The sequence below is a fragment of the Podarcis erhardii genome (assembly GCF_964252035.2).
Source record: "Podarcis erhardii genome assembly, chromosome: 1".
NCBI lineage: Eukaryota > Metazoa > Chordata > Lepidosauria > Squamata > Lacertidae > Podarcis > Podarcis erhardii.
The window spans coordinates 23,070,951-23,088,004 of NC_138497.1; the positions used below are offsets into that span (position 1 = coordinate 23,070,951).

At 43.1% G+C, this 17,054-nt stretch overlaps 1 long non-coding RNA gene across 2 annotated transcripts; it reads right to left on the reverse strand.

The window, feature by feature from the left end:
- Nucleotides 1-1,252: 1,252 nt before the first annotated feature.
- LOC309337393 lies at nucleotides 1,253-15,404 on the reverse strand. Of its 2 annotated transcripts, none has more exons than XR_014154248.1 (4): nucleotides 14,970-15,404; nucleotides 10,071-10,182; nucleotides 1,696-1,775; nucleotides 1,253-1,586 (listed from the first exon to the last, which is right to left on the reverse strand). It is a non-coding gene; the product is annotated as an uncharacterized lncRNA (long non-coding RNA). The 2 variants fall into 2 exon arrangements; XR_014154249.1 differs by lacking the exon at nucleotides 14,970-15,404 and adding an exon at nucleotides 14,845-14,942.
- Nucleotides 15,405-17,054: the final 1,650 nt, after the last annotated feature.

Genomic DNA, 17,054 nt, shown 5'->3' on the forward strand with positions numbered 1-17,054 from the left:
GCCTCAATTCTCCCTTCAACAGCACTACAAATTATTGTGATGACAACCAATTCAATTTTTGGCTCTTTTGGCTTGGATGATGATGATGATGATACTACCCTTTATTTGAAGATCACAGGGTGGTTTACATTTGCCACCTTTTGTTGCTGATAGCCAGCATCTCCCAAGGTCCTTAATTTGCTCCTTCAACATTTAAAACTCTAGGTAAACTCAAAAGTATACACTCTTGCCAGGGACAAAACCATGCCCAGTATTTACTTCTTGGAAGCATTTCACCCTGCTCTTCAACTGAAAAATCTCCCAGAGCTTACAAGGTTCAACAATAGGACAATAGGTTGTTTTATTTCAATTACTTTGTTCCTCTCTTTACTTCAAAGAACAATGATGGAACCCTGAATTACTGAATCAAGGAGTTAGCAAAGAGTGCATTATATACTGATGTTTTTGGTGCTAAATTTGAACTTCTATTTTTTAAAAATGCAGTAATGCCCATGGCTCTGTTTTTAAAATGTGCACATTTTCAATCAAACTCACAATTCTGAAGGTGCAATGAGTTTGTGTGTGCAGACCCAGTCCCAACACAGAATTGCATGAGAAGTTCCCATATGAATGAGAACTTCATGTTTGCATCAGAGTCCCTTTGTCCATAAGGAAACTGTATGGGGATATGAATTTTTAATCTGGATTTGTAAATGTGAAACTTGCATTGTTGCACGTGCGCGCGCACACACACACACAAACACACACACACTTGATCTTAGCCCAAAGGCTGAGAAGTGATACCAGTGTTTTAGAAAACATCTGAAGGCAAACTTTTAGAAGACATCTGAAGGCAGCTCTGTTTAGGGAAGTTTTTAATGTTTAATAGGTTATTGTATTTACAGATAGGTAGCCGTGTTGGTCTGCCATAGTCAAAACAAAACAAATTCCTTCCAGTAGCACCTTAAAGACCAACTAAGTCAGTTCTTGGTATGAGCTTTCGTGTGCATGCATGTTATCTAATTCATTTTAATCCATTTTTATACTGTTTTATAATGCTGTACTGTTTTAGTGTTGTTAGCCGCCCTGAGCCCGGCTTCGGCTGGGGAGGGCGGGATATAAATAAAATTTATTATTATTATTATTATTATCTGAAGAAGTGTGCATGCACACGAAAGCTCATACCAAGAACTGACTTAGTTGGTCTTTAAGGTGCTACTGGAAGGAATTAGGTTATTGTATTTTAGTGTTTTGTTGCACTAGAGTGTTAACATGAGAGGGTGTTTCAGCCAAAGCTCAGTTGAGCAGGAACATCAACTGCAAGGCAGGGGAATTGCCAGCTTTCCTCTTGCGCAACCTGCTTTTCGGGCTTCGGGTTCTTGCCATGCTGCGTCGTCATCATGCCAGTCTCCAATGGGGTGCAGAATTTGAATGAAGCAATGCCTTGCTGTGTGGCTTTTGTTTTTGAAGGATGCAGAAGCAGGAGAACAAGTCAGTAGTTTCCATCTGGCACATACTGTCTCTGCAGTGTGACTAAAGCTGCTGACATCACGAAGCACAATTCCCCACCCTCCTTGCAATTTGCTGGCAGTCACCTGTGGGAGAAACTAAGGGGATGGGAGGGAATCAGAATGGGAGGACTCCGAAACAGCTCTCAGAGTGAGTAGCGTTGGTTTGTCATAGTTGAAGTGCTGTAACTATAATGCCGCAAATTACCTATTTCAGTTGACCCTGTTTTCAAAATAGGTTGTGACCTGGGACTGGAACCAGACTTAGCCATGGTTGGAGTAGACCCACTGAAAACAATGGAACAAGTTGGTTATGCTATTTACTAATATCCCCAAATATTTGCAGAGCATGTGTGGTTATATTCTGTTTCAGTTTTTCAACTGTTCTTTATCCTGTAGGAACCAAAGCGCATGCGCGCGCGCACACACACACACACACACACACACTTCATTAAAACCACTAGCATTCAATTCACAAAGACTTCTCTTAAGAAGAGGATGATTTGCCAGATTCTGAGACTGGGAGGGGCATGCCAGGTAATTCAGAGTTTGAATCAGACTATGTAAAGGAATAGAATCATAGAGTTGGAAGGGACCCCAAGGGTCATCTAGTCCAACCCCCTGCAATGCAGGAATCTCAGCTAAAGCATCCATGACATATGGCCATCCAACATCTGCTTAAAAACCTCCCAAGGAGGGAGTCTGTGGGAGTCTGTTCCACTGCCAAACAGCTCTTACTGTCAGAATTCCCCCCCCCCCCAAAATGTTTAGTCAGAATCACCTTTCTTATAACTTGAAGCCATTGGTTTGAGTCCCACCCTCCAGAGCAGGAGAAAAACAAGCATGCTCCCTCTTCCACGTGACAGCCCTTAAGATGTCTGAAGATGGCTATCATATCTCCTCTCAGTCTCCTCTTTTCCAGGCTAAACATACTCAGTTCCTTCCACCGTTCCTCATAAGGTTTGGTTTCCAGACCCTTGATCATCCTGGTCTCCCTCCTGTGCACACATTCCAACTTGTCGACATCCTTCTTAAATTGCTATGCCCAGAATTGGACAAAGTATTCCAGTATTCTGGTAGGCATTCAAAATGAATGAAAAAATAAAATGACTGGGACCCATTTGGTTCAACTATAATTCATTCTAAAATGAATGCATTGTACAACACTTTGGAATGTTCTTAATTATCCTGGAGTGCCCATTCCTCGTTCAGCAGCAAGGAAGACTTGTGACATGGATAACGGTGCTGGATTTAGAGCAGCGTGGGAGGTTATCCCACACAGGGCACTGAGCCAAGGGGATGCAAAATTTCACCCACTACCTTTTCAGTGCAGCAGGAATAATTCCTTTTCTCAAAGCAATACTGATAATTTCTGAGTAATCCTGGTCCTAGCAGATTCTGATAGCCAGGATAGGCAAAGAGTCTAGTACACAGGTAGTAGTCCTCAAAGCCTCAAGTACCTTTTCCACATCCTTTAAGTAGCACTAACGGAAAGGTATCCAAAACTATCTAAACTAGACAGTCTCCTGGCTGCATCTATCACTGATTCTGCAAACAATATGCATAGCTGTCAACGTTTCCCTTTTTTAAAGGGAAATTCCCTTATTCTGAATAGGATTCGTCACAAGAAAAGGGAAAAGGTGACAGCTATGACAATATGGCATCCAAATCATTACATATGCCAGTGGATTTATCTGCAAAAGCTGACGTTTCTATCCAAAGAACTTTATGCTCTTCCTCAGTACCAGTTATTGGGAATTTGGTAGCTAATTAACTAGCTCAAAAGTTAAAGAATTGGCCAGCTTTTAACTTTAACTAGCTGGATTTTCCGGTCATCAACTTTCCGTTTTTGCTAGATAAAAAAGAGTTAACTTTAACTTTCTTTGAAGTACAAGTCAAAAGTTTAAAAAAATGAAATTCAGCTTTCCCAGAATTTCCCCCCACACAGACACTCGCTAGGATTCCCTATGGAATAACAATATTTCTTTAACTGAAACTCTAGGATCTGGGCTGGCTCCAGATTTCTGGGAGTTCTTCTTGCACACTGGGAATCAGTTGGCCTCCCTTTTCTCCTTAAGCCACAACCTCTTGGCCACATCCAACAATGCAAATTGTTTGGGTTTTTTTGCAGTAAGTTCTGCTCTGCTTACATCTGAGAAGCATTAATTTACAGAGCCTCCACCTGGATCTGTGATGTGCTGCTGCTTGTAGCTGAGTCCCCAAATATAGCTTCCATTTGTACCAATAGAACACACACACATAAGTTCATTCGATCACATGCTGTTACCGAGAAATTCCTTATGACTGACTGTATGGATCACAATGAGAATAGGGATTGTAAGACATAGCTGAACAGCTTTCTAACGAAGTTCACTAACACCATCCTGTTCATATGAGAAGATGAGCGATTTGTTTTAGTGCACAAGCTAATAAATTAACTGAGCTACAATCCGACAACAATGTGTGTAAGCCTCCCACAAATCACTCCTAACTCCTGTAGTTACTCCTCACTTCAAGTGCCAATGTTTGACCATGTTGGAACATTTGTCCAGCCATAAAACTGTCAATACTGAGGTGTAGAGACAAACCGAGTAACATTTCTATAAAGCCAGTGTACAACATTCATAGAAACATTTACAAATCCAGATTAGAAATTCATATCTCCTTAACAGTTTCCTTATGGACAAAGTTCATTTTGTGAAGCAGAGCAAGCAAAGGGTTTAGTCATATGGCTGCATTCAGATCAATAATCAGCTGCTGCACACTGGGTCAACATCTTCATCCACCTGTGTACTACAACCCCAAGGTCTCATTCCTGGTCAGTTACCACCAGTGTATATGTGAAATTAAGATTTTATGCCAAGACGTGTATCACATCACCCTTATTTACATTGAACTGCATTTGCCATTTTACTGCTCATTCACTCAGTTTGGAGCAGTGCTAGATTAAAACCTGTGGAGGCCCCTGGGCAGTCAAAATTTTGGGGGGCCACCCCCATAAACTATCTCCTAATACATTTTTGAAAACTTCGTATCTGGAGGTTTCTCGTGCACATGCTCTAGTGGGAGAACATCTCAGAAACCTCATCAGGAGGGCTTTAAACTGACTAATGTGGGGGAGGGAGACAGTGCTCCTGAAGGTAGGAGTCTATCAATTGATGAAGATGATCATCCAAATGTCATAGACCAAATGGAGCAAACAGCACGCAGACCTAGTGGTGGGAGGAAAAAATCCTTAAATAAGAGACACGGGGGAATGATTAATGGACTTCAATGTCTGTACACTAATGCGCAAAGCATGGGAAATAAACAAGATGAGCTTGAGCTCTTGGTACAGCAAACTAAATATGACATAATAGGCATCACTGAAACCTGGTGGGATAAGTCCCACGACTGGAATGTAATAATGGAGGGTTACAATCTATTTCAGAGAAACAGACCAGACAAGAAAGGAGGAGTGGCGTTATATGTCAGGGATGTGTATACCTGTGAAGAGATCCAAGATTTAGAACCTCAAAGCCAAAGTGAGAGCATTTGGGTTAAAATTAAGGAGAGAAGAATAACAGGGACCTCATTGTGGGAGTTTACTATAGATCCCCAAGCCAAACGGAGGACATAGATGATGCCTTCCTGGAACAGATGGCCAAGCATGCAAAAGGAAGGGAGATAGTAGTAATGGGGGACTTCAATTACCCGGATATTTGCTGGATGTCAAACTCAGCCAAGAGCATAAGGTCAAACAGATTCCTCACTGGCCTTGCAGACAACTTCGTTGTCCAGAAAGTGGGAGAAGCAACAAGAGGAACAGCCATTTTAGATCTGGTCCTAACCAATGTTGATGACCTGGTTAGTGGGGTAGAAGTGGAAGGATCATTAGGCACGAGTGATCATGCTCTTCTGAAGTTTACTATACAGCGGAAATGAGCAGCCAAGCATACTAGGACTCAATTTCTTGACTTTAAGAAAGCCGACTTCATAAAACTTAGGGAAGTGCTGGGTGAAATCCCATGGACAGTAATACTAAAAGGAAAGGGAGTTCATGATGGCTGGGAGTTTGTTAAGAGGGAGATAGTAAAAGCACAACTTCAGGCAATACCAATGAGACGGAAACATGGAAGGTGCCTAAAGAAGCCAGGGTGGCTATCTAAAGAACTTTTAACTGAGTTAAGATTAAAAAAGGATGTGTACAAAAAATGGAAAAGGGGGGAAACCACCAAAGAGGAATTCAAACAAATAGCCAGCACGTGTAGACACAAAGTCAGAAAAGCTAAAGCACAGAATGAACTCAGGCTTGCTAGAGAGGTTAAAAGCAACAAAAAGGGCTTTTATGGGAAGAACAAAGAAACAGTGGGGTCACTCAGAGGAGAAGATGGTGAAATGCAAACAGGGGACACAGAAAGGGCTGAACTCCTCAATGCCTTCTTTGCCTCAGTCTTCTCCAATAAAGAAAACAATGCCCGACCTGAAGAATTTGGAGCAAATGATTCAGCAGAGGAAACACAGCCCAGAATAACTAAGGAGATAGTACAAGAATACTTGGCTAGTTTAGATGTATTCAAGTCTCCAGGGCCAGATGAACTGCATCCAAGAGTATTAAAAGAACTGGCAGATGTGATCTCAGAACCACTGGCAGTCATCTTTGAGAATTCCTGGAGAACAGGCGAAGTCCCGGCAGACTGGAGGAGGGCAAATGTTGTCCCTATTTTCAAAAGGGGGAAAAGAGAGGACCCAAATAATTACCGCCCAGTCAGTCTGACATCAATACCAGGGAAGATTCTGGAGCAGATCATTAAGCAAACAGTCTGTGAGCACCTAGAAAGGAATACTGTGATCACCAATAGTCAGCATGGATTTCTGAAAAATAAGTCATGTCAGACTAACCTGATCTCATTTTTTGACATAATTACTGGTAGATGAAGGGAACGCAGTGGATGTAGCCTACCTTGATTTCAGCAAGGCATTTGACAAGGTGCCCCATGATATTCTTGTAAAGAAGCTGGTAAAATGTGGACTTGACTATGCTACCACTCAGTGGATTTGTAACTGGCTGACTGATCGAACCCAAAGGGTGCTCATCAATGGTTCCTCTTCATCCTGGAGAAGAGTGACTAGTGGGGTGCCACAGGGTTCTGTCTTGGGCCCGGTCTTATTCAACATCTTTATCAACGACTTGGATGATGGACTCAAGGGCATCCTGATCAAATTTGCAGATGACACCAAACTGGGAGGGGTGGCTAACACCCCAGAGGACAGGATCACACTTCAAAACGACCTTGACAGGTTAGAGAAGTGGGCCAAAACAAACAAGATGAATTTTAACAGGGAGAAATGTAAAGTATTGCACTTGGGCAAAAAAAATGAGAGGCACAAATACAAGATGGGTGACACCTGGCTTGAGAGCAGTACATGTGAAAAGGATCTAGGAGTCTTGGTTGACCACAAACTTGACATGAGCCAACAGTGTGACGCGGCAGCTAAAAAAGCCAATGCAATTCTGGGCTGCAGCAATAGGAGTATAGCATCTAGATCAAGGGAAGTAATAGTGCCACTGTATTCTGCTCTGGTCAGACCTCACCTGGAGTACTGTGTCCAGTTCTGGGCACCACAGTTCAAGAAGGACACTGACAAACTGGAACGTGTTCAGAGGAGGGCAACCAAAATGGTCAAAGGCCTGGAAACGACGCCTTATGAAGAACGGCTAAGGGAGCTGGGCATGTTTAGCCTGGAGAAGAGGAGGTTAAGGGGTGATATGATAGCCATGTTCAAATATATAAAAGGATGTCACATAGAGGAGGGAGAAAGGTTGTTTCTGCTGCTCCAGAGAAGCGGATACGGAGCAATGGTTCCAAACTACAAGAAAGAAGATTCCACCTAAACATTAGGAAGAACTTCCTGACAGTAAGAGCTGTTCGACAGTGGAATTTGCTGCCAAGGAGTGTGGTGGAGTCTCCTTCTTTGGAGGTCTTTAAGCAGAGGCTTGACAACCATATGTCAGGAGTGCTCTGATGGTGTTTCCTGCTTGGCAGGGGGTTGGACTCGATGGCCCTTGTGGTCTCTTCCAACTCTATGATTCTATGATTCTATGATTCTAACATTGAACTACGAAAGCTTTATTGTAATTTTCTTTCGGGATCAAATCAATATTATTTTGATCTGTTGTCGTGGGGTCCCTAAAAGGCATGGGGCCCGTAGGCCAGTGACTACTCTGCCTCTTTGGTAATCTGGAACTGGTTTGGAGAGGTGCTCTTATATTCTGTAACATTACTTTCAACGTCAAAATAAACAACTATGGGGATAAAGGGCAGCCTTGCCTAGTTCCTTTTCTTATTAAACATTCATCTGTATTTGCAGGTTTTTCAGTATAGATTGCTTTGATTCTTGCTAGGAATACCGATCCTTTTGGGGGGAGGGGAGACACTTTCTATAGCCCTACCTTTTCAGAAACTAAGCTGACTCTCCCACTAGCTAGATCTGTGTTATGTGGAGCCATATGCATAGACTATTCTTTTCACCCCTTTTCCAAACCTGGAGTTTTTAGCCTAGTTTTCTGCAGCCCCTCAAACTTCTCTGCTGGGGTAGCGCATGTTCCTGCAGACTTTCTGCACTTAGAATTTAGCTCCTAAGTGCTTTCAGGATGTGGCTCCTACCACACGTTGACTTTACTGTGCCCTTATTAGTCTCTGGCCTGTTTTAATTAAGTAAGTGGGTATTGCTTACCCTCTCCTTGCATGTCTACTTAACTCGCCTTGGCTTTTTGTCAGCTGGGTCTGAGACGCTTCATCATATGAAATGAATGGAAGCACAGTGAGGCCTCCAGAGGAGGAAGTGTTCTTGGTAGATTATGCCCTCAGAAGCAGAACTGATAGAACATGCAAAGGGTAACAAAGAGCCCAACTATTGAGTGGTATTTCACTGAACGTTTATTCAAAATACTCTGGAGATCCCCATGCTTTTCACTGAAGCAAATGCAAAGAAAGGGGGAAAGTTTACAGCACAGAAGCGGAACCTTAACTGAAATGTTGCTGTTTGGGTTATTTCCTCTGCACAGATAATTGTTTAGATGCCCTCAGATACTCCCAAGTTATCTACAAAAGCGGTGTGTTCTTCTGGACTAAAAACAAAAACCTGGAACAGTTCAAATGATCTTTTATCTTTTAGATCTAAGCATACCATGAAACCAATTGTGTGCTGTTTACAGGAGATATACCATGACATTTAATGACCAATCAAATGCTATGGAATTCTCATTTATTTTACGACCACAATCAGAAGACCAAGTCCATAAATATCCTGCCCTGCAAACCCTGCTCCCCCCCCCCACAAAAAAAATCACAAACAGGCATGGTGATCCAATACTCTGACCATGCTGGGCAGCTGCAACACCCATGCCTATGCCTGTAGAGCAGGAATGAGGAACCATTCTTGGCCAGCAAGGGGGTCTAATTTGACCTGTGAGGCCATTTCCACCAAACGGCTTGCACCTGCCCATCAGCTGATCCTGTCTTGGTTGTATGCCCTTTTCCTAGGAGGGAACAGGATTGCATGGCTAAGGTAGCAAGATTTAAAGCCCTTTACAAAAGCACTCTGAAGCATCTCCATGCTTTTTCTTTAAGTGGATGGTAGCTCCTCTCACCCACCCCCTGCAGCTCACCTGCCTGTTTAAAAGAGAAGTACTTCAAAGAGCCCGTTTGCAAAGGATTTTAAGACAAATCCCATGCTCCTGTTTTAAGACTCAAACAGGAGTTCAGGGGCTAAAAGCCCTTTGCGTACACCACGCACAAGGGATTTTGAGAGTTGGGTGGAGCGACTCACCTGTCAATCATGTGAAGTCTTACTAACTTTAGTGTATTTCTGGTTTTTATGGAAGCCACCCAGAGTGGCTGGGGAAACCCAGCCAGATGGGCAGGGTACAAATAATAAATTATTGTTATTATTATTATTAACACCATGTGACTGATAATTGGCTAGCCCCACCCACATGTCCAATTTGGCTTGTGAGGCCGATCCGAATAAGGATCTAGCCCACGGAGCCGAAAAGGTTCCATATCCTTGCTATATCGCTCCCTATGCTGAATCACTAACAGAGAAAAGGGCGCAACAGCAGCCACAGAAAGAAAAGAAGGTATCAGGTAGCTCTGTGCTGTATGAATTGGGAAACATGTTAAGTGACAGGGGCAAGTCTCACCATAAAGCTCTACTGTGGGAAACAGACCTCCCCGCCCCCCAAAAAATTAGGAGTCGTATTCTTGTAAGTGATTATAAAAAGAAAGAGAATGCTGTATTTCACTAGGTTGGTCTTATTAAAAATAATCTCAAGTACCGCTTCTGGTCAGGCTATGGTAGGTTTGCATGGAGCAGCAGAGTGTATTGGATGGGAAGACGTTGGTATGATCTTGTGCTTCTGCAAATGAATGGTGCAAAAGCACATTCCCTCATTTCAAATGCCACAACAGGGAAAGAATTAATGTACAGTATTGTTAGAAGCCACTACCTTTCACCCAACATGTGAGGGATTATCATTAATGCTGTCAGGTCTCATGGAAATCACAAGGATCAGACCTAACTAAGCATGTGGTTACTCACAGGCAGGCAAATTTCTGGTCTCCTTCTCGACTGAGAAGTTTCTCTTGGCTTTAAATGCAACGTTGTGCAGCTTTAAGAACCTGCTGGGGATGCACGACTCTTTGGAGATTAACTGAAAGGGAAACGATGTTTTGTGAGTCGACTGAACAAAGGAAACCCACTAACCATAAGAGGTAATCTCCATTCAGATCATATGACTACAATAGTGCCGTTAAAGCTGGAATTATACTAATCTTCCAGGCGCAAAAATAATTCATACTTCAAAACCACATGATTAATCAGCAGTCAGTGATCAAAGTGCAAGTCAGTGAATGCGTCTACATACCAGATAAGATTTATACAGGACCTGGCATCCCAACCCTGCAGGCACACATAGCTGAGATGAGCACAGAGCTCTGCCCCCTCTGAACAGGTTACAACTGGATACAAACAAATTAAGGTTTCCCCACATTGAAGAATTCAAATCTGCATAGAGGAGACATCTTCTGACCTGCTCACACTGATCTCTAGACGTGGGTTGTGGGAACTGGCTGTGCATGAGGACTAAGCATGGTTGCTCTCTTAGGGTGCCTGCAGACTGTCAGTATTTTGCAAAGGCTGATTCTGTCACTTGCGTGTTGAGGCTGACCAATCGTACCCACCCACAACACAGGGTGTCAGTTTGCCAGGCCTCACCACAATATATGCCCTCTTTAAGGGAGGACCCGATATACCAGCCTTTAGGGTCTCATCCAGAATGGCATTTTATTGCAGGTGTATTTCGAAATATGTTCTCGACATAATAGTAGTGCATTGTGGCAGGTTTATTTCACTTTTGTGTCCTTTGTGATGCTTCCACAATGCTATACCACATTATTGCTGTCTGGGTGGGTGTGAGGGTGTAGGTGTGGGTGTAGTGAAACAGACGCAAGACAAAAATATTCAAAAATGTGGGATGAACGAATGACCAACAGGAAGACATGAACACACCAAAAGCAAATCTGGATGAATGCTCACTGCCGTATAAGTGTCCTTAAACAAATCAGAAGAAATGCTCAATAAATACTGGATATAATTGCATCTTTTTTCCATTTTTGATGGGTCTAATATAGGTTTAATATGTGAACCACTTACAATTTTTCTGTTCATAGCTGCTCAGTTGACCATATCACAGGGCTAGAAGGAGTCCTTAGGTTTTTCTTTAAATATTTGGTTTAATAAAGAAATTTCTGAAAAATTGACTCAAAAATTAAGGGTATCTTGGGGTGCAGCTAAATCTATGGATTTTCCCTTTGTTTGGCAGCCATTTGTTATTTATAAGAGAAGTCAATCACAGGGATTGCAAGTCCCGATGAAATATGGCATTATTTGGTATTCATAACATTTGTTTTGTACTCTCTTTATATCTGGTCGGTTCATGTTGTAACATCTAGTTTATTGTGTAGTCTCTTGAGAATGTACTTTATTTTATGTGGTAACAGCTGTGAACCAAGTTGTTGTCTTTTGTATAGTTTTTTTCCCCCTGTTTTTATTCCTTTATATTTTTATATTTTTTGTTTTTTTACATTTCTTACTGGCCAATTATTTTAATGTTACAGTACAGTTTTGCATTATTATTATTTTTTTAAGACTGGCTATAATCTTACAGAAGCCTGGGCAGTGTGTATGGAAGTCCCGTGCTGCCCAGATGACAAGTCCCCCTGCTCAGCCTCACTGATTTGATTCTTTCCTTTCCTTGGACAGAGGAGAGAACACGAGACTTTTGTCCCATGAACTTCTCAGGTTCAAAAGTCAATGAATTCTCCCTCATCCAATTGCCATGTCTAAGATTTACAGCAGCAACTTATCTTTAGGAAGAAAACTCTGCACTTGCTAGCAAACAGCTGCCATAAACCTATCAGCCAGGGAAGTCCCTCTGAGAAGATAAGTGAGATCAGTTCATTTGATGAGAATGTAGTGGCACTCAAAGAAAATTGTGAGCAAAGCAGCTCAGACTAAAAGCTCTGGCTATTAGCCACAGATTGCACCAGTTTTCACTGCCAAGGATCAGTCTAATGAAATGTGAAGTAATAATGTAGAAGTGGGTGTCTTGAGCATATGCAGAGTGTCCTGGCTCACTAAAAAGTAACTTTTACTAACTCCAGCAAATAAGGGATTTGAGGGAAAGGCAGAAAGCCCTCCAGGTCAAAGGATGTCCTAGTATTATTTAGTGCAGGGCCTGGAGCTCATTAAAAGTTAACCCTGTCTAAAATTATTATTATTATTATTATTATTATTATTATTATTATTATTAGTAATATTTATTGCTTTTAAAAGAAGAGAAAACAGAAGCAGAAAAAAACAAAAGAAAAACAGTACAAAACACTACCTAAACCCATTAAACTAAACACTATAGACTAAATGTTGTGACGTGGGGTTTGTGATTTCAGCTCTCTTGACATAATATGCTGGAGACAGTTCTCTAGTAACACTTCTTTATTAAGCAACAAGACTTGGGTTGCAGTGCAAATGGCACTCACCTTGGTTTGAGTCGGATTGGGGCCACCCCAGGGTCCAATTCGAAGTCAACTGGGGGCCCTTTATAACAACCCAGTTTTCCATTAAAGAGACCAGCAAATTCTTTGCATAATGCCTCGCTCATCTCAGGGCAGGTTTTGATTGAATTAAGCCCTGATATACTCAGTCCCAGGGCGGGGAACCAGTCAGTGCCCAGGAGACTGGGGTGACTGCCCTTCGCAGTCACCAGTTTGAGTACCGCCTGTTTGTCCCGGAACTGTACTCTCACGGCACACATTCCCATGACATGGATGCGGCCCGCTGAGTATGACTGCAAAGTTGCCGGGAAGGGCTCCAGAGGGGGCAACTTACCCTGGGGAAGAATGTCCTCGCGGTCTGGTCCGACACGATAGTGAATCCAGATCCGGAGTCCACCTCAATGTCGCACAGCTGACCCTCAATCTTCACCTTGACGTGTGCCTTGCCTTGCGCTGGAAACTGCACGACCCTCCCATTGATCTCCGTTACGTAGTGGCAGTCCTTTAGAACATGGTTTGCTGTGGGCGATCTGCGATGCTCCAGTCTAGGTGCTCCTGTCGCTCCCAACGCCGCCGATCTACAGACCCTGGCGATGTGACCTGTCTTTCCGCACGTCCGGCACATAGCATCCCGGAAACGACAACTCTTCCGCTCATGGTTTCCGCCACAACCAGGGCACCTGCCTCGGTGATCTTTGTGCACTGTGCAGCCCTGACGCACTGACTCGACCCCACGGACTGGGCTCTGGCTCGGAGTAGCCTCTAGCTCGTCCATGGCATGCGCAACTTCTATCTGTGGCTTAGGGGCCCTGCGACTGGCATCAAGCTCCTCTCTTTCATAATTCTCCGTGGCGGTGGCCTCCTTCAAGGCTGAAGCAAGGGTAACCTCTTCTTTAGCCACGATGCATCTTCTGGCTTTCTTGCTGCTCAGACCACAGATAAACCAATCCAGGAGAGTCTCTTCCAGATCTTGGAAGTCGCAGTGCTGAGCGAGCTTCCGCAGTTCAGCTAGAAATGCAGATACAGACTCCCCAGCACGCTGCTGCCTCTTATGAAACTCCATCCGCCGGGCCATCTTGGTCTCAGTAGGCGCTAAATGGCTTGTTAGGCAGGCAAGAATATCTTTGAGAGATGTCTCACTTAGCTTCGCTGGGGCAAGCAATGCCTTGGCCAGCTTGAAGATCTCAGGCCCACAGTAGCTCAGGAATGTGGCCCTTCTTTTGCTGGCATCGGTGATCCCTTGAGCCACTGCGAAAAACTCGAAGCGTTCGACGTAGTCTTCCCACGTTTGGGGCTCTGATGGCTGAAAGGGCTCCAATACCCTTGGACTCTCCATTGTTCTGTGGGCAGGGTCGTCTTCTCAGCTGGCCAGTGAGTCTTGTTCTTAGCTACAATCCGGACTCTGAGGCAGGGCTGCGTTTAACCGCTCCTCAGCATTCCGGATCCCACCTTCGTCGCCAGTTGTTGTGACGTGGGGTTTGTGATTTCAGCTCTCTTGACATAATATGCTGGAGACAGTTCTCTAGTAACACTTCTTTATTAAGCAACAAGACTGAGACCTGAGGAGGGGAGAGCTACATTTATAGGGACAGGGAACTAGCTAGAAAGGATACATTTTGGAGGGAACAATATCAGGCAATCACAGTCCTGCCTTTTGGAGGAAACCAATAAGACAGAGGATCCAAATATAGCAGCTTAAATGAACCAATAGTAGCTGTACCCTCTGGAACCAAAAGGCAGTTACTTTACCCTAATGCAACTACAGACAATAATAATACAGATATAAAATCCTTTGACTCAATACACAACACTAAACTAAACAAAACCCACTCCCTAATCCTAACCCTATATAAAACAAATCAAAAACAATTTAAAAAAAATTCCCCCCTTTTCGATACTCTTTCTAACCCTGTCTAAAATTATATGGAGAAAAAAAAAGTTATGAGATTCGCACTCAGTTTCACCAAAGAGGGTTCACAAACAGGGGCTCCCTGAAAAACATTCAGGTAGGCCCAAGTTAACGTTATGATGACCCTGAGGAGGAAGGAGTCTAGGTGGCATGTTAACAACTGATGATGATGATGATTTTTATGACTAAGTATAAATAATCAATAAATATGCCAAAAAAGACTTCTGCTTCAATATAGATGTCATCAAATTATCTAAAATTAAGAAAAAAATATTCAAATCAAAAAGCAGATCTCCGAACATAAATAATTTGCTACACCAGTTTCTGTAAACCTAAAGAAAAGCAACCCAACCTGGCTTCGAAGGTGGAATTATGTAATTCGTCTGAGGTACTCATGGTGGCACACATACATGGATTTCTCTTCCTCCCTGTCCTCACAGCAACAACAACCCTGTAAGCAGTGCTATCTGAACTCACCATGAACACCTCCCTCGTTCTCTTATAAGGCAATGGAGCCCACCTGAGAGGTAGCAGAACTGAGTTCCGGCGAGTTCCGGCTGAAAACAAAAGCCCTGCCTATAAGGAAAGTAAGGGCTTGTCCCCATTTCCACTTGTCCCATGCCTAGACAGCATGGGCTTAAGTGGTTTTCACTTGTCCCCCACTTTCTAGGCATGGATCTGAGCAGTTTTGGCCCACTGCTTTCCCCTGGAAAACCCACTCTTCAGCGACAAACCCTCTGTTTATCCCTGGAAATGATAGTCATTTGTTCCAATTCTGCTCTAAAGATCAGATTTTCCCAGGCAGAAGTGGTGGGACAAACAGAAGCCCTAAATCTAAGAGAGAGAAAAAGAGAGATTAGCTCAAAGTCACCCAGTGACCTTCACTGCTGAGCTTGGAAACAGAGAGCCTAAAAAAAAATATTGAGAGCTAAGGCCTTGTTAGGCCTTCGTCTGGGGATATAAGGAGGACAATTACTGCAACAGAACAATATCAAGTAGAAGCGTTTTCTACCTGCACGCTCTTTCTAAGCGTGCAGCTTTGGCATGCGGCTTTTTTGCAAATGTGCCAAATGTATTTTAAGCTCTGCTTTCGTGGATGCTGACACCCGTCTCACTTATTGCAAAGTATCCGCAATAAGATGCCTTCCAGCATTCAAGCAACAACCGCATTCAGGCTGGCCTGTCCAAGTCAGGCACTGGCTGGACACAGAAGTAATGCCACACTCCTGTGTCATCTTAAATAAAAGCAGCAAACAGGACGGCTGAGAGGGTCAAATAGCTGCCCTTTGCCTGGCTAATTTTGCATGTCTTTTCCCTTGTTTTGTTTAAATACCGAAGTGCCTAAATCCTGAGCCACATTTCCACCTTTCTTGGGATGAAGTGATGTTTGAGCCATGTCACCATGGAAACCTGGATGAGGTGGCTGAGTGCGAGAGCCAGTTATCCAGCATTAAAATATCCAGAGATGTCCTGGACCATCCTTAAGGGGGGGGGGAATTCATTATTTAATTGTGTTTGTGGATGTGCTTTGTGTCCATCTTCTTATCATTGTATGAGATGGCACTTCTTCCATCCACCATGAATTAGGTTGTGCGTGTTTTTCCGCCTTCTGAAATCCTCAGCACATAAAAGGATGTTCAACAAAAGAGTCTGTCTTATTCTTTGGGCATAAATGGCAGCAATTGTAGGGCAGCTGTCACTCTCCACTGATAATGGAGTGTGTCATTTTGAGAGGAAGCGGTCACATTTAAAAGGTGCCTATCCATCCTTGCCTTTGCCCATTCTGCAGGAATTAGAAGGAAGAGTTCCATACCAACTGGTTGCCTCAGAAGGAGCTTGCTAACCAGAAGGCTGGTGGTTTGACAGCCCAATCAGGGACAGCCGTGCACAGGATTCCTGCATTGCAGGGGTTTGGGCTAAATGACCCCAGGGTCCCTTCCAACTCTACAATTCAATGATTCTAAGAGGTAGACTCGGTTAGGGAAGGGAGACCATGGTAGATGCCTTGTCCAAACTGGTTGGTATGTTGGAAGCACAACTAGAAATTCAGATGCAATGACCCATTGCGCCACACACACACACTCACACACACTATCTCTCTCTCACACACATGGTTGTTAATGACACATTTAACATCACATGTAGTTTGGCCTTTACTGAAAGTTCTAAGTATCTGAAGAAGTGTGCATGCACACGAAAGCTCATACCAAGAACAAACTTAGTTGGTCTCTAAGGTGCTGCTGGATATTTTTTTAATTTATTTTTTATAAACAGTGGTACCTCTAGATACGAATGGGATACGTTCCAGAGCCCCATTCGCATCTAGAAGCAAACATAACTAGAGCTTCAAGATATTTAATGGGCTCAGGATTGTATTTATGTTAACTGATAAAATAATGTGTTTAATACTATAAGGAGAAGATTTAAAGATGTTAATGTTCAATTTAAAGTGCATAAAAATTGGGTTTTGGAAAACCATTATAAGGATTTGCAATGAAATTCAACTAAGGGGAAACGAGGAAGTCGCTTTACAAAGTTAATAACTGTTATTTTCAATAAGGT